The sequence below is a fragment of the Dryobates pubescens genome, chromosome 2 (assembly GCF_014839835.1).
Source record: "Dryobates pubescens isolate bDryPub1 chromosome 2, bDryPub1.pri, whole genome shotgun sequence".
NCBI classification, from domain to species: domain Eukaryota; kingdom Metazoa; phylum Chordata; class Aves; order Piciformes; family Picidae; genus Dryobates; species Dryobates pubescens.
The window spans coordinates 13,105,546-13,129,603 of NC_071613.1; the positions used below are offsets into that span (position 1 = coordinate 13,105,546).

Consider the following 24,058-nt stretch of genomic DNA (forward strand, 5'->3'; position numbering starts at 1 on the left):
TTTAATTCAGCCCCAGTTAAGCCCCCAATTCCAGCCCCAGAGACAGAATTTTCCACCTTCCCCAACACATTTCACAGCTCTCAGAAACTGGGGTTCCCTCCATCCCAGACAAGGTAACAGCCAGCTCAACCTTTGCTAGGCATCTGCCAATGGACAGCACACGGGATTAGGAACTGCCTCTTTCCCCTCGGGAGAGATGGAAGACAACACTACAACTTAAGAAAGCCCAGACAATGCCTCCCCTTCCCCAGCAGCTCCGTGAGCAGCCGAGGCACTGGCTAGAGAACACATCCTACCAGCAACTTCACCAACTCCACCAAAAGCGCTCGCAGCACCGGTTCGGCTCCCCATCCAGCGCTGCACCGGACCCATTGATGAGAAGCATGGAGATGCCCCATACCAAATAGCAACATCTCCTCCCAGGGCGGCCCGGAGGACACAGCCACCCCCCCATCCCATCAGTCACCGCTTTGCGGAGCAAACCCGCGGACATCTGCGGAGCCAGGAAAGATGCTACGACCTACTTGCCCGAGGGACAGCGGAGGTCCCGCGGCCGGGCGGAGCAGCCCCGGCAACGGCGGCTCCTCGGAGCCGGAGGTTTTGCAGCCCATTTTTGGTTTCCCAAACCTCCCCTCGTCCTTTTCGCTGTTTGGAAAAGGAAAGATAAAGAAGCCCTGAGCATCTTCGCCTGATGCAATCAAAAGCGAGAGGAATATCCCACCTCCCTTAGCCAGAGACGAGCGAAACGCGGAGAGAAAAAGCAGCACAAGAAGAGCGGGAAAGTGAAGTTTTACCCCTGAGCGCAGAGAAACGGGGCTGCTGCCACCGGCGCGGCGGGCTGAGCCGGGCCAAAGCAAACGGAGCCGAGCCAGTGCTTCCTGCCGCGGCAGCCCTAAACGGGCTCCCACTCTCCCGGCGTCCCGAACGGCACCGCTTTGTTACCCGCCTTTCCCCACTCACCGGCGCGGCGCGTCCCGGTACGGTGCCTGGCGGCGATGGCCGCTGCGTGTCGTATTCGCTGCTGCTGCTGTCGCCGCCGTTTCTGCCCCGCCGCTGGCCGCTCGCCCGCACCGCTCGCACCATCCTCCTTACTTTCTCTTTTCGCTACCGCGTAAATGTACGGCCGGGCGCGGGGCGGGACGCGCGCCGGCGGGCCGACCCCAGACTGGCCAATGGGGCAGCGGCGATGGGCGGGGGGGCGGGGAAAGAGGCGTGGCCATCCCGCGGGGCACCGGGGCCGTGATGTCATCAACAGCCAATCGGGAAGGCGCGGCGCCGGCACACGCCGCGGGGCCTGCAGCTGCTCCCCAGTTGACAAGGCGGAGGCGGGGAGGGCGGAGAGAGCGGGGAGGGTAGGCTGCGCGAGCCAACTCTCCCCTCTCCCTCCCTTTTTCTCCCCCGTCCCCCCCCGGAGCACAGCGCCCCCTGCAGGACGGGGTTGAGCGCCTGGCGGACCCGGGGCCACTGCGGGCGCCTGGATAAGGATCTGGCTGATCCTGCTGGTGCTGCCCGCCTGCGGAAACAAAAGTCAGAGAATCACAGAATGGTAGGGGTTGGAAGGGTCCAAGCGCCCTGCCAGAGCAGGGTCACCTAGAGCAGGTTGTACAAGAACATATCCGGGTTGGTTTTGAATTACTCCAAAGCTGAAGATTCCACGACCGCTCTGGGCAGCCTGTTCCACAGCTCTGCACTCTCAAAGTAAAGAAGTTCCTATTCATGTTTAGATAGGGCTTCCTCTGTTCCAGTTTCTGGATGTTACTTCTTGTCCTGTCACTGGGCACGACTGAAAAACGACTAGCCCCATCCTTCTGACTCCCACCCTTTAAATATTTATAAGCATTGACAAGGTCCCCTCTCAGTGTTTTTTCAGCTAAAAAGCCACAGGTCCCTCAGCCCTTCATAGAATCATAGCACCAGTAAGGTTGTAAAAGACCTCAAGGATCATCAAGTCCAACCTGTCACCCAACACCTCATGACTACTAAACCATGGCACCAAGTGCCACATCCAATCCCCTCTTGAACACCTCCAGGGATGGTGACTCCACCACCTCCCTGGGCAGCCCATTCCAATGGCTAACAACTCTCTCTGGGAAGAACTTTCTCCTCACCTCGAGAACTTCCCCTGGCACAGCTTGAGAAGATGTTCCAGTACCCTCACTATCGCTGTAGCCCTTTGCTGCACCCTTTCAAGCAGATCCCTGTCCTTCTTGAACAAGGGAGTCTATAGTTAGTCCTAAGTCAGTCCTTCCAGCAGGAAAAGCCACAAACACCCCAGTAACCCCTGGCCTGCCACCTCTTGGGCCACACCACTGTGTCAGGGAGTGCACCTCAGAAGGCTGTGCTGCCTCCCCATCACCACCACCCCTATGCCCCACAAAATGCCTTTCAAAGCATGGTTTCTGTTAGGCAAAGCTGTTTATACAACCTGTGGCAAGATCACCAACTGTCCTCAAAGCAGGACTCTCTCCTCTCCTGCTCCTGGAGTTTTGGGGCAGCAGGGTGCTACTGCCTGCTCTCCCTAGACCCCCCACAACAAGCAGTTTGATGGTGTATAAGTGGTGTCAAGTCAAGGATGCTTCTTTATAAATATTTTGCCAAGCAATATTATTCTTAACAAAAAGAAGCCTGTATGTGATTTTTTGGTGCAGAAAAACAGTAACTTCCCTGCACAGCAGCTATAAAACATGGGGAGGGCAGAAGATATCTCCTGTGCACATCCCAGAGACAGGTCTGAAGTCTCCACCTGCCTGACCTTAGTGTTAAAAACTAATCATAGAATCATGGAATTCTTTTGGTGAAAAGGGCCTTTAAATGTCTTCTAGGCCAACTCCCCTGCAATGAGCAGGGACATCTTCAACTACATCAGGTTGCTCAGAGCCTCATCCAACCTGACCTTGAATGTTTCTAGGGATGGGGCATCTACCACTTCTCTGGACAACATGTATCAGTGTTTCTCTACCATCACTGTGAAACTTCTTTTCTTTATATCTAGTCTAAACCTTTCCTCTTCTAGTTGAAAACCTCTTGTCCTGTTGCAATAGGCCCTGATAAAGATCGTCCCCATCTTTCTTACTGACACCCTTTTAGTACTAAAAAGACACAGTAAGGTCTCCCTGGAGCCTTGTCTTCTCCAGTTTGAGCAACCCCAACTCTCTCAGCCTGGTCTTTGTAAGAGAAGTATTCCAGCTACTGAGAGGGATGGATCCAGTTGGTCCATGTTGTGCAAATTCAGATCAAACCCAGCTCTGGCATACTGCCACTGCATCCTTGTCCAGCAACAATCTTGAGCCTTCAGATTAGGCTGGACCCTCTCAGTGTAAAAAGGAAACTAAGAGAAGCTCAAGGATGAGATTTTAAGGAGGAGTTGCAAGGACAATTATAAATCACTTTCATCCTTTCTGTCAAACCTTGACATGAGTGAAATAACAAGCTCTCACCCTTGCTGCAGGTGCAATGCAAGGCAAAAGTCGGAAGCTTATTTTCAAGCCATATGGATCAACTTGGCATGAGATTTCCGCACCCTTTCCTTCCCCACTGTGAAATCCATTTTCACATTTCCTGGTTCAGCACCTGCATCTCATCATGTATAAGACCACCAGGTCAGAGACAGGGAAAGTGGTATCACCATTATGATGCACTCTACTGTCACCTCCTGATGGAGGGAGTGCTGGAGAGTTTCACCTACAATCAGGAGTGCAAACCCTTTGAGCTAGAGGAGGGAGGGTGAAGTTAGAGCAGATAAGGTGCTGTCAGCATGATATATCACTGAATCTATATTATCTCCCAGAGATTTTGGTTCTGGGGTGTATTTGGATAATTCCTTTTTCAACTGAGATTTTTTCAAGCTGTGACTAACAATCCAACTGGAACTGTTACAAAATATAATGTAAAATGCAGTAACACCAGCATTCAGCAACTCACAGTACAACAAAATCTCACAAAAGCAGGTAGCAAGATTTCAGAAGCACTGAATACTTGACTTTTTTTGATCAATAGTTCTAACATAAACAGCAAGTCAGGTCTTTCTCCCCACAGCCATCCATTAAACAATCAGTTGCTTTTCCCTAAATGTTCCTCACAGGACTGTGACTCATCCTGCACAAACTCAGGCTTTCAGTTCCCAGTATTGTGATGCCACAGTGAGGCACCAGTTCTCCTGCATGCTGGAGGGGAAAGGGGATCCCAGGGAAGGGGTTTGCATACAACAGCTTCACCTTCAGCAATCTGCTCCCACTGAGAGGTAATATGTGGGCAAAGCCTTTGAGTCAGTCAGTCATGGTTTGGCTTCATCTTCACACTGGCAAAGAAGACTGGAGGCATCACCAGAAGACTAGAGGTGTCACTTTCTGAAGGTGATAGAATGCAAGTCACTCTGATAGCCAGCATAAGGGCAAGCCAGGCTTATTATACCTGTGTGCAATTGCTGCATTAACAGTTGCCCTCCCCAGCAAGATGGCAAACAGATCAGTGGAGACATGCACTGGTCTCAGACCCTCTCCATCAACATGGTTCCACAAAAGCTCCAGCATGAGACACCAGGCAGTGTTCTCATACTCTCTATTCCTCTTTGTCTGTGGCTTGCTGAGGTTGGTGTTGGCCTCACTGTAGATGGGAGGATTAGCTCATGCTTCCCTCCAAACTGCACTTTCAAGCCATGCTCAGGCTTGGAGAAGGAGCTCTTCATGAGCTTGCAATCAATTCACTGCCTAAAATGTTTTTTCCAACCAGGGGAGCTGGAAACCACATTTCTGTGTTCAGGCATCTTCACAAAGCTAGACATGTCTAAAGCAAGAGTTTACTAGAAAACACTTGGAATCCTTGACTTAGCTATCTTTTACTGTCTGACCAAATTTCTCAGTACTAACAAGGTATGCAAAGGAAATGCTTCATGACTTGTTCATGGAAGAGCTCAGAAGAAGCAAGCAGAGCTTACCTGTGGCAAGCAGGGCTCCCTTCTGAAGGATACTCAGCATTGCCAGGTTTTTTTTACAATACAAAGAGAGGCCAAATGTACTTTTATCTCAAATTTGACTTAACTCTGTATTTTTCACAGAATTGGGCTGGAAGGGACCTCACAAGATCATCTAGTCCAACCCCCCTGCCAGAGCAGGATCAGCTATACCAGATCACACAGGAAAGCATCCAGGTGGGGTTTGTAGATCTCCAGAGAAGGAGACTCCACAGCCCCTCTGGGCAGCCTGTTCCATCACCCTCATTTTTTTAAGATTGTTGATTATAAATTGCTATTTGTCCCTGGTTTCAGAGGATTTAGAATCACAGAATCAACAAGGTTGGAAAATACCTCAAAGATCATTAAGTCCAACCTATCACCCAAGACCTCATGACTACTAGCCCGTGGCTCAAAGTGCCACATCCAATCCCCTCTTGAACACCTCCAGGAACAGTGACTCCACCACCTCCCTGGGCAGCACATTCCAATTCCTACAAAATTTTTACTGACTTCATCCTTTAATATATTGTATTAGCCTATGACATAAGATTGGCCTTTTTCCTGCTCTCAGAAACCAAAATCCACTGTGATTCTCCCCTCCCCACCCCCCACCCCCCTTTATTCTTTTTTTTTCCCCTGGGCACATTTACTGAACAGCTTTCTAAACACGTTTGCTTTCTGTAGCTTCACACCCATAAAAGACATGAATTATCTACCCCTTAACAACTAAAATTCTGTTTTCTGAAAAGCAGACAAAAATTCCTACTATGAAAGCTGGCAGACCTTAGCTAAATTCCCACTTCCAGCAGTAGTGGCATTTGGGACTTTGGCAGTCACTTTCCTCTTAATGCTTTTGCCATCATGGCACAGTTGCTCGTGGATTTGTAGAAAACCACCAGCAGACAAAGAGAAATCATCTCAGGATTGAAGCAGATACTCACAAGCTCTCACAGTATACCGACTGCATACAATCCAATCAAATCTGTTCAACCTCACAAAAAAGAGTAAAGATTGCTGAAAACGCAGACTGAATATTTAACAGACGTGGGGGGAAAAGCCATCAGAATTCTTGCCAATAACACAGACATCCCTTAAGTGTTCTCAAACTAAAGAGTCCCTTGCTATTGAAAGATTTATTCCATGCCAGCCATCAGAATAGAATAGAGTAGAGTAGAGTAAGGTAGGATAGGATAGGATAGGATAGGATAGGATAGGATAGGATAGGATAGGATAGGATAGGATAGGATAGGATAGGATAGGATAGGATAGGATAGGATTGAATTGACCAGGTTGGAAAAGACCTTTGAGATCGTCAAGTCTAACCTATCACCCAACACCATCTAATCAACTAAACCATGGCACCAAGTGCCTCATCCAGTCTCTTCTTAAACATTTCCAGTGATGGTAACTCCACCACCTCCCTGGGCAGCACATTCCAATGGCAAATTACTCTTTCTCTGAAGAATTTTTTCCTTACCTCAAGCCTAAAACTCCCCTGGCACAGCTTGAGACTGTGTCCTCTTGTTCTGTCACAGGTTGCCTGGGAGAGGAGACCAACCCCCACCTGGCTACAACCTCCCTTCAGGTAGTTGTAGACAGCAATAAGGTCTCCCCTGAGCCTCCTCCCTGCTAAACAAACCCAGCTCCCTCAGCTGTGTTCCAAACCCCTCACCAGCTTTGCTGCCCTTGTCTGGACACATTCAAGCAACTCAACATCTTTCCTAAACTGAGAGGCCCAGAACTGCAGTTACTGACCTCCCCAGGGATGTACCAACAGGCACAAAAAGTTTTGAGATGTGCTCCTGGAGCACCCTCCCCACCAGAATTTCAACAGGAAGGGACATGCAGCACATCTGTGCCTCACAGGAGGGGACATGAGGGTCAGGAGGGAAGGAGTGAGAGAGTGTGAAAAGAGAAAGGGAGCTGCTTTCTGCAGGTCATTATTTATAAGCTGTGTTCAGGCCAGACACAGGCTTGCTTTTCTTAGAGACTGAGTGAGATCCCTTGCTTTGTCTCTCCTTAGGAGAGTCTAAGTGGAAGATACTGTTGATGGAGAACGGGGCAAGAGGACTGGAGAAAGTCCAGCTGGAGTCACACCTACAGCTCTGTTCAGCAGTTTGAGGTCATAAAGGCTAAGGCCCTTCTGGCTTGCAAAAGAGATCAGGGAAGGTGAATTATTCAAATCAGCTGTATCGGAAAATAAGTGCAGAGTAGCTGCTGCCCTGACAATAACTGTGAGCTGAGAAGGCTGCAGTGCTATTGACAGCCAGCTGGGCCAGCCACTGCTCTCCACCGCATGCAAACCAACCTATCGATCCCGTGAGAGCAAATGCTGCCTCGCTGTGCACTGGCACAAGGTCTCCTTCCCAGGGGCAAATATCTGATTGTCCTGTCTGGGAACTGCAGATGGACATGCAAAGGGTAGGTGAGGGCACACTGCAGCTGATGCCATGGGACAGGGGGCTTCTGAGAGTCATTCAAGGCCTTTGGCTGAGAGATGGTGAAGGTGTGTTCCTGGGCAAACCTGAGTCCTGGCATCTCTTTGCAAAGTGGGTAAGGCCAAGCCATTTCCTCCTCGTGTCCAGAGAAGGGCGGCATAGCTGGGGAGGAGTTTGGAGCACAAGCCCTATGAGGAGAGGCTGAGGGAGCTGGGGTTGCTTAGCCTGGAGAAGAGGAGGCTCAGGGGAGACCTTATTGCTGTCTACAACTACCTGAAGGGAGGGTGTAGCCAGGTGGGGGTTGGTCTCTTCTCCCAGAACAAGAGGACACAGTCTCAAGCTGCACCAGGGGAGGTTTAGGCTGGATGTTAGGATGAAATTCTTCCCAGAAAGAGAGATTGGCCATTGGAATGTGCTGCCCAGGGAGGATGGAGATGGAGTCACCATCACTGGAGGTGTTTAAGAAGAGAGTGGATGGGGCACTTAGTGCCATGGTTTAGTTGATTAGATGGTGTTGGGTGATAGGTTGGACTTGATGATCTCAAAGGTCTTTTCCAGCCTGGTTAATTCTGTATTCTGTATACCAGGGAGCATGTCTGCTTCTGCAGGACAGAAGTGACAGCTCTTGCTTTCTTTGTGCTCTCCCTCCTGGTTTTTCTTTCACTGGCTGATGCAGCTCCTTCCTCCTGAGCCAGGAGAGTGAAAATACTCTGTCTTGCATATTTCTGCCTCCACCCCCATAAACAGAAGGGGAAGCAGGACAGGAATATGACCTTTATGGCTTATCTGCACTTGGAAGCATACCAGAACAGATCTTCAAAGATGCTGGTTCCAACTGCTGCTATAGCTGCTTCAGCAGTGGCCTTGTACAGCCTCCCTTTGAGAAGGGCAGATCCTGTCTTACGTAAGAAGGTTCTCATCTTCTAGATCAGGCTTCCACATCAGACCTTCCACCCAGACTGCAGTTTTGGTCCTGCTTAGCTGCAGACACCAGACAAGTTCTGAAGGTTGAGGCTGTGAAAAAGCATGATGCTGCATGGCCACATGAAGCCCCACTAGACAGCAGACGTGTATCTATAGCAGAGCTGTGCTGTTACCAGCCTCACTCACCGCCATGAGCAACCTGACTACCAAGGACCAAATCCAAGTCCAGTTAACCAGCTCTAGCAGTCTTGGTTTGAAGGCATCTTTTTAACACATTGCTACAAATGCAGCAATTTTTTGCCTGCCTCACCTCTGCTGCTGCTCCTTGCCCTGTGCTGGCCCATACATGTGTGCACACATGTGGGATGGGGAGCTCACACTGCTGAGAAAGCAGTTAGCAGAGGAGGCATGGATCTCCCTTCCTCTACCTCTCCTCCACCAGATGAGTTCTTGAATTTGCAGCAGCACTTGTGCCAAAAGAGCAGGACAGCAGCAAGAAGCCAGAAGGGTGGGCACCTATGCTCCTCAGGGGCACAGAGCACAAGAACTTCACCAGCAAAGCACTGCCCGTGTGGAGAAACCATCTTTCCTCCTTTGCTCAAAGGCCACCTGAGCCAGCACCAGACTTTCTCAGGAGCATGAATGATGCAGCTCAGTTGCCCACTTAGCCAGTGAGAAGGACCTCGGGCTCTCAGCCCTCCCTCAAGCCCAGGGGAGATGGAGGTCATACAGAGGCAGGCTGTGGGGTAAAGCCCATCAGTCAGCCCTCAGCAATGCTGCACTTTGGCATTTGCAGGTGTTTCAGAGAAAACTAATTGAGCCATCATAAAACCATCCAAATGTTTGTCCTGAGAGAACATCCTAACTAATTTGTTTACCACAGAGGCTTTGTATTATAAGCTGCTGCTCATTTAGATTAGCATTCAGTGCTACTTTCCACCCCACCCATTTCCATTTGTATTAGGGCTGTCAGTATCTCACCTCCAATGAGAACAGCATCAATATTCCCCGGCAGCAGACAGGGGAGGCTCTCCTAGAACCAGACTTTTAGCAGTTTAATGGATGTGTACACTTGCAAACCTACAAATTTTTGCTTGGTCAGACTAGATGGTTCAGTCCAAACCCCCCACCTCCTCCTCTGGCATAGCTGCCACTGCAAGGGAAGGAGAACAGGACCACTTCTGGTTGGTGATGACTGGATGGGAACAGATTCTGAGCTGCATGGAACCTCTCCATGGACCAGAGACTCCTTCCTCAAAATTTGTCTTCAAGTGACTCCTCTCCTCCTAGCCCAGGCTTCAAGCAACTTCCCCTCCATGGGACAAATGGCCTCTTCCTCAGCTTGATTACAGCAATCCTAAAATCGGAACTGGAAAGTTAACAGGAAGTAGAAGCTGGGATCTTATTGAGATCAACTCTGTTTCAATCATGTTGACTGAAACAGGCAGTTGACCCTCTTCTGCTTATGACTACCACAGCACAAGCCACATCTTGCTTTATGACTGGCATGGGGTGAGCAGGTACAGCAGAGGCTCCTCAGCACCCTGTTTCACAAACCCCATGCTTCCCACCATGGCCAAGCAAGCAGCAGTCACCCCTGTGCAGCTAAAGTGAGTCAACAAGGAAAGTGGAATTCATACCAATGGGCTCAAGATTTTCATCTCCTTAGTCAAGGAGCAAAGTGCTCTGGGTCATTGGACAAGATTGTCTCTCTCCTCCTCTGGATCCCTGAGGCAGTGAGCAATAATTGCTCTCGCCATCTTCCTTAGGCTGATAGAACAAACCAGTTCAACTGCAAGGGTGCTTCCCTTGCCAGTCTGTTGTACCAAAGGCCAGTGAGCCCCATGTAGGTTTATGCAGCTTTCACTGAAGAGGTTTTTCACTGTGAAAGGGATCATGATTTAATTAAAAGCAACTCCTGCCTCCGCAAAGCCTCCCTCCCACCAGAAAACTACTCCTTGATTCCTTCTACTCTCACAGCTGCCAGCTGTGTCCCACAACACACTTGAGATCCCCTTAATTTCATCCCATCCACCAACATCCTGCCAGGGGCTGCCAGGACTTTCCAGAATGGGTGCAGGAAGCCAAACCCTTGCTAAACCCTGCAGTGGAGGTGAGGCAATGGGGGATACCAGCATGCAAGTTCCTGGTGCCAAGTTCTTTACTCAGGAGGTCACCACCACTTTTTTTCTTGGCACAATGCACCATGAGACTCTGAAAAGGACATTGTTCCAAGGGGAAGAGCATGTTCTTTTACCATGGTTCAGGTGTCCTCTCTTCCTTTGTGAGGTGAATATATTAAAGCCACTGGGAGATGAGGGAAGGACATTGAGGATTAAAAATGGTAGAAGAAAACTAGAGATCAATTTGGCTGTGACTAGGTGAGCCTGTCTCTGTGGTTCTTGCTTGTGACCTAACTTTAAGCAGGCAAACTACAATCCCACTGCATAAATCACCAACAGAGCAGTGGGCAGTAAAATTCACTGATCAGTGTAATCAATGTTTGAAAGTGATAAAAAATTTAAGGCAAATCCTGCGCAGCTGACTTGTGATTGAGGGACTTCCTAAGGGACTTCTACCACTCTCAGTAGAAGGAAAACAACATGATGTAATCAAGGGAGAAAAGGAAGCTGGCTCCCTCGTGCCCATTTGCAAGCCCACAGCCAGCAGCAGTTGGCTGTAAACAGATATCTCGTGCAGAAGGCTTAGAAGGCTTCTTGCTTAGAAGGTGGTTTGCCCACACTTGGCTTGGGCTGGCTGCCCACCACAGGAGATCACAGCACCCTTCTCATGTACAGCAAGGTACACAAAATAAACCCAAGTTTATTTAGGGTCAGGATTAATGTCCCAGGCACTTCTTATGACTTCTGTTTTCCCATGCTGATGATCCCACAGCTGACAGATTGTGAAACCACAGTGCAGGGACTCACACAAGAGATTGTCAGCAGTGGAGATTACACACTATGGGCTTGCTTTCCCAGCCCACTGAGGATTATCACCACACCTACCATCTACTTAGATACCTCCTTGAGAGATTAATTTGTTGGTTGGACCAATAATCATTTTCACCCCTGCTACCTGCTGAAAGCAACTTGGCATGCAGTCAACAGCTGGCCAGTCCTTTTTCTTACTCTAGTTCAATTCCTGTGGTTGTTGTGACCTCTAATGAGCTCCTTCAGTCTTTGTAAGTATCCTGTTCTCACTAGGCAGCCACATGGATGCTCCTGAGCTGGCTATAACATCCCCATCAGCAAGCAGTGTCCCTGGCTCCACATCCCAGGAGCACTTAGCTCTCCAGCAAGGCACAATGTCTTGGAAAGGCTTCTCTTAGTGAGATGTTTATGCCATAATTGTGGGTTATGGAATCGTAGAATTGTTTCAGTTGGAAAAGACCCCCAAGATCATCAAATCCAACCATCAACCTAAGACTACCATGGCCATTAAACCACGTCCCAAAGTACCATATCCACATGCTTCTTGAGCACCTCCAGGAACGGTGGCTCCCTGGACAACCTGTTCCAAAGTAGCTCCTATGATAGTCTCTCAAGAAGCACAGCTGTAGCTTCAGTGTCTGATGATGGGTTTGGGCAACTCAACCTTTGTTTCTCTGTTCAGCAGCAAACTGCAGATATTAGGAACTGGATGGGCAAGCTTTAATCACAGCCCCTTTTGTTTTCCCAAAGCAGCACCTGAACTGGTGGTGCATGTGGTATTCAGAGAGGTCTGAAACTGGCTGTCGCTACTACAAGGCTGGTTAGCATGCAACACTGTGTTGCTCCATCACTTCATTATGGTGGCCTTTTGCAGGTGATCTCTGTCATGAGTCATCCTTTGAGATCTGGTCGCAGAGTGAGTCACTGTAGTTGAAAACAGTGGTAGTGCCAGACCCCCACAGCTATGTGTTGCCCATGCCACCCACGCGGCAACAACCACACCAACCCCCAGGCTGGATTCCTTCCTCACCACTTAAGAGCAGTTTACAAAGAGCTCATAACTAATGGACCTTATACACCCTCAAAGTATTGTCAGCATGTTGACCATGACACCTGCATGAGACAAGGAAAAGAGGACCTGGCACTTTGCAAGCTACACACGTGGTGATATACTCCACAAGTGGTCCCACAATCTCCAGAGTACCTGAGGGATCAGATCCTGTCCAAACAGGTGTCACTGGTGGCTTAGAGATCTCAGGTGACTTAAACCAGACTGCTTAGGATATAAAAGTGTGAGAAGCAGTTCCAGAAGGAAGAATCCAGGGTAGATGTCTTTCTGTCCCAAGATCAAACCAGTAAGAGAGTGCCAGGACATGCATCAGAATTTTAGTTCTGTTTGAACTCTGTATCAGCAGCAAGACACTAAGGCAGGCTGATGACAAACAAAACCTGATAGGTTTTCACTATTGTTTCCAAATTCTGCTCATCTTCCTAAATTACTGCTCAATTTTGCTTGAAGAACCTTGCTTCCCCTCCTTCCTCCCCCCCTTCCCTGAATAAGGCCATTAATTACATAGATCTAATAACAAAGATACAGTAAACTTCTAGAATTCCATGTTATTTAGGAGGTGGTGAGTCAGCCTTAAAATGCTGTGGAAGCCAATGCCAATGGTTGTAACCCAGCAGGAGAGAAAGGTTTTGATAACAAAGGAAAGCAGAACAATCATCTGTACGCCGGGACAGGGCACTGTGCAAATATCATATAGAATGTGAGGGGTTGGAAGGGACCTGCCAAAATGGGATCACCTAGGGCAGGCCACACAGGAGCCCATCCAGATAGGGTCTGAAAGTCTTCACAGAAGGAGACTCCACAATCTCTCTGGGCAGCCTGTTCCAGTGCCCTGTCACTCCCAGAGTAAAGAAATTTCCTGTGTTCCAGCTTATTCCTGATGTTCCTTGTCCTGTTACTGGGCACCACCAAGGTATTTCTGAGCTGTGCCAATCATTTGTGCTGCATCAGGCAAATCAGGCAGAGTTCCTCAAAAATGAAAAGGCTTTTTCTCCTCAGCTGAACAAGTTAATTTACTATTAGTGTGATATTATTTACTATTATTATTTATTATATTATTATTACATTATTTACTATGATTTAGTATTAGTTTGATTTACTATTAGTTAGATATTATTAGTTTGATTTACTATTAGTTAGATATTATTAGTTTGATACTATTTGTAGTTCTCAAGTATGACTAATCCCATCTGGCCAACAAAGAAGTCACATGCAGCGATACTACAGTGACTACACTGTCACTTTGGTTCTCATCTCTGGGCCCCTCAATTTAAGAAGGACATTGAGGCTCTTGAACATGTCCAGAGAAGGGCAACGAGGCTGGGGAGAGGCCTCGAGCACAAGCCCTATGAGGAGAGGCTGAGTGAGCTGGGATTGTTTAGCCTGGAGAAGAGGAGGCTCAGGGGAGACCTTACTGCTGTCTACAACTACCTGAGGGGTGGTTGTAGCCAGGAGGGGGTTGGTCTCTTTTCCCAGGCAACCAGCACCAGAACAAGAGGACACAGTCTCAAGCTGTGCCAGGGGAAGTTTAGGCTCAAGGTGAGGAGAAAGTTCTTCCCAGAGAGAGTTGTTTGCCATTGGAATGTGCTGCCCGGGGAGGTGGTGGAGTCACCATCCCTGGAGATGTTCAAAAAGGGATTAGATGTGGCACTTGGCGCCATGGTTTAGTAGTCATGAGGTGTTGGGTGACAGGTTAGACTTGATGATCTCTGAGGTCTTTTCCAACCTTATTGATTCTATGATACTTCTACAATACTATGCTCTGACTCCTGTCGAGGGATTTTAATTCAGGATTTTAGCCCTTTTCCTTTCTAGGCATCCATGCCATCCTGCTGAGGCACCCAAACCACCCAGAGGAGGCACCCGACCACCGCTGCCTGAATTAGATGCCGCCCCCGGTTCACTCCAGGGCTCTGAGTCACCTCCCTGTCCGCCGCTTATCGCAGGAAATCTAAGAGGCGATGCCAAAGTCAACAGTGCGAGTAATTACTCATGGCTTTAATCGAAGGAGGGTAAAAATAAAGAGTGATGATATAATGAAGTGAAAGATTCTTTCTTGGTGAGTGTTAATTAAGTCATGGACACACAGCCCCTGTGGGAGCTGCAAGTAGATTATGGTCTTCAGGTGGGGCAGCAAACGTAAGGTCTGTTGAGCCCATGGCCACTACAGGACTAGTTTTCAGCAAGGAGCCATTCCTGCACTCATCCTGCAAGAGAAAAATTCTCTCTTGCCACCTCCCTGATCCCTTTTGGCTCTTCCACTTCCCAAAGAAGGGATTACATTCTTCATCTGGTGTAAGACATATGTAGTTTCTTTCTGTCTTTTTCCCCCCCCTTCTCTTTCAGTGAAGAAAGGTTTCCTGATATCCAACCTAAACCTTCCCTGGCACAATTTCAGGTCATTTCCTCCCCTTCTATCACCTGATACTAGCAAGAAGAGACTGCCCCCCACCTCGACACAACCTCCTTTCAGGGAGTTGTTAAGAGCAATGTAGTCTCCCCTCAGCCTCCTCTTTAGACTAAGTGACCCCAGTTCCCTCACCCGCTCCTCGTAAGACTTGTTCTAATGGTTCCCCTCCACATCCCAGCTTTGCTGCTTGGCCAGGGAAAATCCACCCAACAAGCAGTGGTCAAGCACACATGGTGTTTCGGAAACAACACAGAAAGTCACTAAGGAAGAACACTTTTTCCAAGAGCTATTTCCAGAAGTATCACAGCAGACATATGCTTTGACAACAACAGCTACGAGATCCTCTCGTGTCTGTACTGGCACAACACATGTTCAGGAAGATTTATCTGCTCCATTTCTTTACTTCCTGCAGTGTGGAATGATCTCTTCAGAAATAAGCACACCAAAGGGACTTTTCCCATTCCAGTACTGAAGATGGACTTCCTTGCCCACATGGACAGCCTTACATCACAATTCAGCAAGTATTAGCAGCAGCAGTACTGCACAAGGGCTGTTGGAGGACAGAAAGGAATCATAGAATTGTTTCAGTTGGAAAAGACCTCAAAGATCATTGAGTCCAGCCATCAACCTAAGACCACAGTGGCCTCAAACTATGTCCTGACATGCCATGTCCCTCATCCTATCACTGCAGGCCTTTGTAAACAGCCTCTCTCCAGCCTTCAGGTATTGGAAGGTCGTTACTAGGTCTCCCTGGAGCCTTCTCTTCTCCAGGCTGAATAACCCCAGCTCCCTCAGCCTGTCCTTGTAGCAGAAGTGATCCAACCCCCTGATCATTCTCGGGGCTCTCCATCGGGTCCATGTCCTTCCTGTACTGAGGACTTGAGAGCCGGATGCAGTACTCCAGATGAGGTCACACCAGAGCAAAGCAGCAGAATCACTTCCCTACAGATTTTTGCCAAGAATGGGGAATGCAGCTATAAAGCCCATGCTTTGCTTGTGTTCAGGGTTAGAGATGAGCAACTCAATGCCAGCTTTTAGCTCCAAACTAATTTTAATGGCGGAACTATAAGCACTTGGAACAACACAGTAATGGAAATCGTCACAAGCCCTTATCTGAAGCAGCTCTGCCAGCTGCTGCTCTGATTCTGTTTCTCACTTCTAATATTACTTTCTTCTTTTTTTTTCTCTCCTCCAAAGAGTCTTTGCCTGTCGCCTAGTTATCTGTGGGATGAGCAGAGCAGGGATTGAGAAATGTGCAGCAAAATTGTTTCAGACCCAGGGAGGCTCTGATAATGAATCACCAAAGCTTTCCCTGCCAGGGAATACATTTCTAATCCCAAGCACAGCCTGAGCGCTGCTTCTCCTCTGCCCTCATCCTCCCGCTGCTCTCTCCTCAGGGTGTCAAGACCAGAAGAGGAGAGGAGTCCTGCAGTTCCCAGGCATCTCATTTTTTGTTCTGTCTACTGACTGGCCTACTCCAGACTCTCAGACCACACCTTCATTCCCAGGAGGGCCTGGGATAGCACAGAACGCCCATGACAAGGATCAGTGAAGGAGACAGTAATGGTCCCACCTGTAGGTTTAACAAAATCAGCACCTCTGTGGCTTTTGATTTAGATACCACCTACATCTGATTACACTGCCTTTGTTAAGCACTAATTGTAAATGCCAGGGAAGTGAGCAATGTTCTCTGTGTTGAACAGGCAGCAAACACAAACAATTAGCGCTCGATACACAAATAAGGAATTGCTTCATCAGGCAGAGGATGCATGCAACTGCCACGATGGATGATGAACAACAAGGCTCTTCATCTGTTCCATTTGTCACTGCAAATATCAGTCATCTCTCATTCACAGCATTTGTCAAAAGACTCCATTGTGCTCTAAAAGTATACATCCTTTCGAAACAGATGAAACAGAAACTCAGGAGGACAGTTGGGTGATCTTATGGATATTTCATTCATGACTAAAGGTTTTCTGGCAACCTTTGTGTAAATAAAACTTCAGCTTGGGCTCAGGAGCCTGATGGGAGTGTCCAAGCATTCTGTCATCCTGGCTGGATCAACCTGCTGCAGCCTGGCCTGAAGAGGAATAGCACAGCCCTTGAGCCACTGCTCAGAGGACATAGGGACACAGACATTCCAAAGAGATGCAAATATCAGGAAGGCCTCATAAATTTTAGTTTAAACTGCAAACTTTGGTGTGAGGATCATACGCAGTGCACATTTGGGGCGGGAGCAGCAAGAGGAAGGGGCAAGTATCACACAGAGAATTACAGAATGGTTTGGTTCAGGAGGGACCTTAAAATCATCTAGTCCCAACCCCACTGCCATGCTCAGGGATACCTCCTCCTGACCAGGTTGCTCAAGGCCCCAGCCAACCTGTCTTTGAAGACTTCCAGGACTGGAGCCTCCACAACTTCTCTGGGCAACCTATTCCAGTGCCTCACCACCTCACAGAGCAGAATTTCTTCCTAATGTCTCATCTAAATCCAGCTTCTTCCAGTTTGAAGCCATTACCCCTCATCCTGTCATCACATGCCTTTATAAAAAGACCCTCTCCAGCTATCCTGCAGGCATCTTCAAATGCTGGAAGGCTGCTCTAAAGTCTCCTTGGAGCCTTCTCTTCTCCAGGCTGAGCAAGCTGAGTCCTCTCTTCACAGCAGAGGTGCTCCAGCTCTCTGATCAAAAGGAGGTTGTTTTAACCTCATTGGCTGTTCAGCCCATTGTAAAAAAAAATGTTTTGCAAAACTGAAGCCTGGCTCAATGTAGGCTTTGGGAACATGCATGGGTAAGCAACTGGGAAGCTTTGTTTTGATTTTTTTTTTCCCCTTGCCATTGCTATCTCCACTGCTACAGTTGCTGAGGTCAGTATATAAATTGGAGCCTGCAAGAAAAAGACGATAAACACAGCTTTTCTCCCTGACAATTTCATGACTGCAGACTTAGGAGCCATAAAACCTAGGGAGGTTTGAATAACTGTGCATCTTAAATAGCTTCAATGTACATAGTGTGCAGAGGTAAATTTCCACCTACCCACACAATGCTTTTGGTGGTTCCCTCTGTGCTACACAAACAAACTGGTGTTGTGAGAATCCCAGTGACCTACCTACTCTGATTCTGAGCCTCCAAAAGCAAAGAGGCTCAGCAAAAGAGTGAATGGACCCCTCAGTGAACAACCAAGGAACAGCTACAATATCCAAGCCTTGTCAAATGCTCCTGAAGGTGAGACTACATAGCACTTTCGATTCCTTCTAACTGAGTCATTAGGAGCAGTCTCATTAGCCCTCGAAGTGTTCTGTCCAGTCTCTTAATCCCACTTGTCTCTTGACCTCCAGACTCTCTGTGAAAGGAATTCCCACGTGTTAATTATACCCTGTGTAAAGCAGAGTGTTATTACTCCTCATAGATTTGCTGCCCCCTAATTTTTCTGGGATGCTCCCACACTGCAAGAAGAGCCATACAAACGTGGTGATCTAACTTCCCCAGTTCACGTGCCAGTTAGGCGAGGTCTTGCTGAGCCCTTCCCTGAGTTTTGGTTTGGTCTTTCCCATTAAGGGAGCCTGGCTGCTCCTCTGTGACTTTATTTCTCTGCTAATGAAAAAATGCCTGGGAGAAGAGTCACGTTTGGGCCTGATGAGCTCACTCGTCTTCATCGAGGGACAATGTTACACAATTTGCAATCATTCACAATGGCACTGACTGGAGCTGATCAGTCATGGTCAGATGTTCACAGTACAGGAAATACTTTAAGGGAAAAATATTTGTTATCAAGCTATGGAAAAGGGAAACAAAAGATGATTCATGAGCTTTAACCATTTACAAATCAAACCTAACACAGAGGTGGCAGTGAGACCGCAAAGGCAGCACAGCGATGATCTTGAAGGTCTCTTCCAACCTGGTTTATTCTATTCTATTCTATGAAGCATATGAAAAAGAGAAGTGAATGCTTGCAGTGACTACCCTCTGACCTGCATGCAGCTCACACCCTGCCAGGTAGCAGAGAGAGACTAGCCTAGCCTAGCCTAGAATAGAATAGAACAGAATAGAATAGTCCAGGTTGGAAAAGACCTTTGAGGTCATCGAGTTCAACCTATCACCCAACACTATCTAATCAACTAAACCATGGCACCAAGCACCCCATCCACTCTCTTCCTAAACACCTCCAGGGATGGTGACTCCACCACCTCCCTGGGCAGCCCATTCCAGTGGGCAATTGTTCTCTCTAGTGAGAACTTCTTACTAACACTTCCTTGTTGGAAGAAAAACAATAGGTTCATACACTTTTCCTGTGCTGCTGGACTTTTTTCTGGGCTTGCAGGCTGTCAGAAGTGGACAGACCCTACAGGACAGTTGCCACTAGAGGTGTAAAGCCAAGCACTGGTATTCCATGTCCTTCTGAGTCAGAGGAGCATGAGAACCCATCAGTAATGTACCACTGTACAGTATGAAAACCAGGGATATTAGTCCTTGGGATAGCTGCAGGCAAATGTTGCCCAATGTATCAGACTGCTGGGGTTGCTTAGCCTAGAGAAGAGGAAACTCAGGGGTGACCTTATTGCTCTCTACAACTACCTGAAGGGAGGTTGTAGACAGGCAGAGGTTGGTCTCCTCTCCCAGGCAACCAGTACCAGAATAAGAGGACACAGTCTCAGGCTGCACCAGGGGAGGTTTAGACTGGAGGTAAGGAGGAAGTTTTACACAGAGAGAGTGATTGCCCACTGGAATGGGCTGCCTGGGGAGGTGGTGGAGTCGCCATCACTGGATGTGTTCTGGAGGAGACTTGATAGGGTGCTTGGTGCCATGGTTTAGTTGGTTGGGTGGTGTTGGATGATAGGTTGGACACGATGATCTTGAAGGTCTCTTCCAACCTTGTTAATTCTATCCTATTCTATTCTATTCTATTCTATTCTATTCTATTCTATTCTATTCTATTCTATTCTATTCTATTCTATTCTATTCCATTCCATTCCATTCCATTCCATTCCATTCCATTCCATTCCATTCTTTCTGCACAGACATCAGGAGCTAAGTGTTATAGAACTATAGACCTGTTTTGGTTGGGAAAAACCTCCAAGATCATCTAATCCAGCTGCCAGCCTAAGAACACCATAGCCATTCAACAATGTTCTGAAGTGTATAGTGTATTTAAAAGCCTTTTTGACTCCTAGTTCCCTTGGCACCTCATTTGGCATCACCTCACGGGACATTACATCCAATTCTATATAGCTGCAAGCAAACTGGTAAGCATTATCAGCTGTCTGAAAGGTGGTGTGATGTTACAAGGAGACACCTCTGTATGTAGTAAAATACTCATCCTCCTCCAATATATATACGCTTTTCATAAATCAGAACATTGCAAATAGAAACTCATGTTGGCATGATGAACTGTGTTAGACTCATCTAACCCAGCTTAGTCACCACACATATCCCATCTGAAAAAGTGATGTGAGTAATTCTGAGTGGAAACCTGAAAAAATGAGTAACCACGGCCAATGGGAACAATGAGACCAATGTCCCTTGTCACGTTGGTCAGAAGAGTTCTAATGCCTTTTTAGGCCAGTTGAGGCTCATGCCCTTAAAGGGGTAGTGGAAGCTATCAAGAAATCCCTCTGCTAATCCCAGGGAGGGGCAGATGTTTTCCCGTTGCTACCAGACCCTTTAGTAACAACCTGCTGATTGCAGGCTTTGCTCCAGGCAGGCACATGCCCCAAGCATTTCTGATGGACCAAATGTTTAACATTTTGTTGCTACAGAGAAGCAACTGACCAGCTCCGATATTGTTCAGCTCTCCTGATCAGCTCTTATATTGTTCAACTCTCCTGGTAGTCTCAGGATGCTTGCTGGGTGACCCAAACTCCAGGGAAAGGTCTCCCCTCCCCAGCTATGTCCAGTCAGCAGCAATGGGCACAACAGCAGCAGTCTATCCAGATGCTGATCCAGCTTTGCCTGAAGCTGAGGACAGAGCATTGCTTCCAGCTTACAGAAGCCATTGATATATGCTCAGGGTATGTTCATCCTGAGAAGAAAAGACCTGGGAAATAATGACAAGGATTATTCAGTGGTGCATTGGTGGTGCACAGCACTCAAGAATTCCAGGTCTGGCAGCGAAATAAACATCCCTAGCCCTACTGAACATCCCACAGATTTGCCACCTGTCTCCAGCTGAATGGAAGAACTGAACATCATGCAGGAGCAAGGCAGAAATAAAGTGTTACTAAGTATTATGCTGGGAGATTGCTATGTCAAAAGCCTGGCTATTAATCCTGACTTTCCAGGTGACACTATTGTTAGCCCTAAGGTGTGACCTGCATTCATCTGCTTACCAGTATGCCAGAAGAGGTGGTGCCCAACTGAATGGATGAGAGATGGAGGATGGGGATGACTGAACAGCCTTCTAAAATAACTCTTTATATATAGAGACACATGCGTGGGTGCACAGAAACTAATGGGGTGGAGGGCTGAGATTTTTGTGCTTTTTTTAATTGCAAAGTTTCCCGGAGTGCTTAAAGCTCAAAATGGACAGATACTCATCTCACATGCTCCTCCAAATCTCCCTCCACCTCCCACATGCAGTTAGCCACTACAGACTTTCCAGACTCAGAAAGCTCCTCGTTAAGCAGAGACCTAGAGCAAGGTCTGTGTGGCACTTCTGTCCCACCTAAGCTTTCAGTTAAAACTAATGTGAATGGGAAACTGAAACTAAGGGCTCCCAGTCACCCCAAGGAGTGAGATCTACCTGCAACCACCACCACACAGTCCATCCTTATCTGGGACATATGAATAAAGCTCTCTGCAAAGCTAAAAAATTTTCTCCATGCCTCCTCATACCTCATGCACCAGACGTGCAGCACTTGCATCACACAGGCTCTTGCTACATCACCCCCTTTCTATTCAGAGCCCTGGCTGGAAAACCCCTGCCACTCCCACACCACCTCCCCAAACCACTCACGGTCCTGGAACATCTTGTGCCTGAGCCACCCTGGCCTGAACCTTGGTGAAGGTTCATCTATGGAGGGGTACAACCTCTGAGGCTATCAGACATCCTCTACCCCAGGAAACAGCCCAGCTAGTCAAGAAAGAAAGTGGTAGGGACATGAGGACACATCTCTTATCATACTTTCCCTATTGAATACATTAGCTCTCTATTGCAGCTGACCTTCTCCAAGACAAGTCCCCAGAGCAGCACAGAGATGGCTGCCATTGGTAGGTAGAGGCTCTGCACTCATTTATCTTGTGGTGAGGATTTGGTCCCTTTCTATTTGCCCATTTCAAAGTTTTCACAGAGAGCATTTCTACACCAGCACTTCAGTCACCCTCTTCATGCCAGCATCTAGCAATTGTGAGCAAGCATGTCAAAACAAGAGGGTATTCAAAGGAAGAAAAAGTGGCCTTAACCAGCACTGTGCTGCCAGGATCATTCCCTCATTCCACTGGGCTGTCTAGCAACCCTCAAAGAGCTGTAGTGACCAAGTTCCTCGTGAGTGCCCTGGTAGGTGCAGCTACCAAGTGAATGCTGTGGTCATTCACTGACAGCAGCAGATTTAAAAACTACCAGCAAACTTCAGGGATAGCTGTGTTCCCTGACAAATGCCCCTCTCCCCTGTGCCAGGATCTGCTTGGCACAAAAAATAAGCTTGGCCTGATAAACTGAGGGCTTCCCTTCAATGAAATCAATGCTGGCAGCCACAATGAGCATGCTTGAGAGCAGACACGCAGCTGGCATCATGCAGCAGTAATGCTTTGGCCTTCAGCAGCAAGGAGAGCTGCCTCCTCTCCTCAAAAAGGGGTAAAGTGATGTGATCTCATTCATGGAGAGGGGAACCCAGCATGAGGGTGGTGAGACACTGGAACAGCTTGCCCAGGGAGGTGGTAGAAGCCTCATCCTTGGAAGTTTTTAAAGCCAGGCTGGATGTGGCTGTGAGCAACCTGCTGGAGTGTGAGGTGTCCCTGCCCATGGCAGGGGGGTTGGAACTAGATGATCCTTGAGGTGCCTTCCAACCCTAACAATTCTATGATTCTATGATTCCAAAACCCAAGTCTCTGCTGCCAGCCTGAAGCTGCCCCACATGAGGGGGGCCAACTCTTCCTTGGCAAAGTTGCTACAGAAGTGCTACAGGAAGGTTTCCACTGCAATTCCTAAAGCGACATAAGGAGAAACAATTTTCCCTTAGAGCAGTGTTGGTTGAGACTCATTCACCAAAACTGGAGGTGCAGTGACATTTCTGTAGTCCCCTGCAAGGAGCCACACCACCAGCTCTTCTCTTGCTACCTCATCAGAACTGGAAACTGAGAAAACTCGAAATATCTCAATGGTTTTTGTCCCACAGCCATGTGCAGTCACATACAAGGGCTCACAAACCCTTGGGAGGTCAGGCTGAATGTCTCCTTCAAAATCCTAAGGGGGAGGACTGAGCAAGAAGCCAAGCTGCTGTGACCTTCTCAGTGGCCTTGTTATACCAGGACTGAATGGACACTCCACGAGGACTACATGATGCTGCCACGTTTTGTGCTTTGTCTGCTACTCTCCAAGCTCTTTCCAAGCCTCAACTCCATGAGCTATTTAATCCTTTGATAAGACATGCCAGTGCAATCCCACTTCCTAGAGGGAGAAAAGCAGACAAAAATGGGAAGCATAGGTCCGTGGCAGTGGAAATGAGTCTCAGCATGCCTGACTTAGACCTTAGACTTGCCTTAGCAGCAAGTCCAGCCTTCCTCTTCTCTCAAGTGCTTCCTTCTGGTCTGAGCTTGGATCTCTGTGAAAATGAAAGGAGGAGGTTGTAGTCCTGCAACTTGATCAGAAAGAGGAAGGTAACACTTGACAGCAACAGCTTTTATTAAGTAAGCTGTATGCCAGATGTGGGTCTGCAGCACGTGGGTCCTCAAGTAGCACCATTTCCTTTCACAGAAGTGTACTGGTAGTTTTACATGACTGATGGTGAGGAATCTTTCAGGTTAAACAGTAGTCATTTATTGGCTGTTTAGCAACTAATTAGGATGCAGGTAAAAGTGATAAACTGTGAGAGGGGCAGTCCATGTGCAGTCAGACACACCTGCAGCCAGCTCTGCGCTAGTGGCTATTCCTCAGGAGCCTGCCACTGTCACACAGCTACCACCCACTGATTTGGGTTATTCAGGTAGGATCTCTCGAGGTTACCCGATGCAACTCGCTCACAGCAGGGCTTGCCTCAGAGATGCAGCTGAGCTTGAAGTCAGGCCCCACAGCTCAGTTTTAGGAATTAGAGAAGAGGAAGAAGTTGGGAGGCGGGAAGCAGCTCCCAACCCAGCTTCCAGGTAGGCTGTTCACCACCCTGGAAGGGATGTGAGGAAAGATT

At 48.0% G+C, this 24,058-nt stretch overlaps 1 protein-coding gene across 1 annotated transcript in view; it reads right to left on the bottom strand.

Moving 5' to 3' along the window:
* The window catches only part of DUSP10 (dual specificity phosphatase 10), a 30,825-nt gene extending 29,732 nt beyond the window's left edge, over window positions 1-1,093 (bottom strand). Inside the window, exon 1 of the mRNA XM_054170265.1 lies at window positions 961-1,093. The gene's annotated coding sequence lies outside the window, so the exon portion shown is untranslated. The remainder of the gene's footprint in view (window positions 1-960) is intronic.
* Window positions 1,094-24,058: the final 22,965 nt, after the last annotated feature.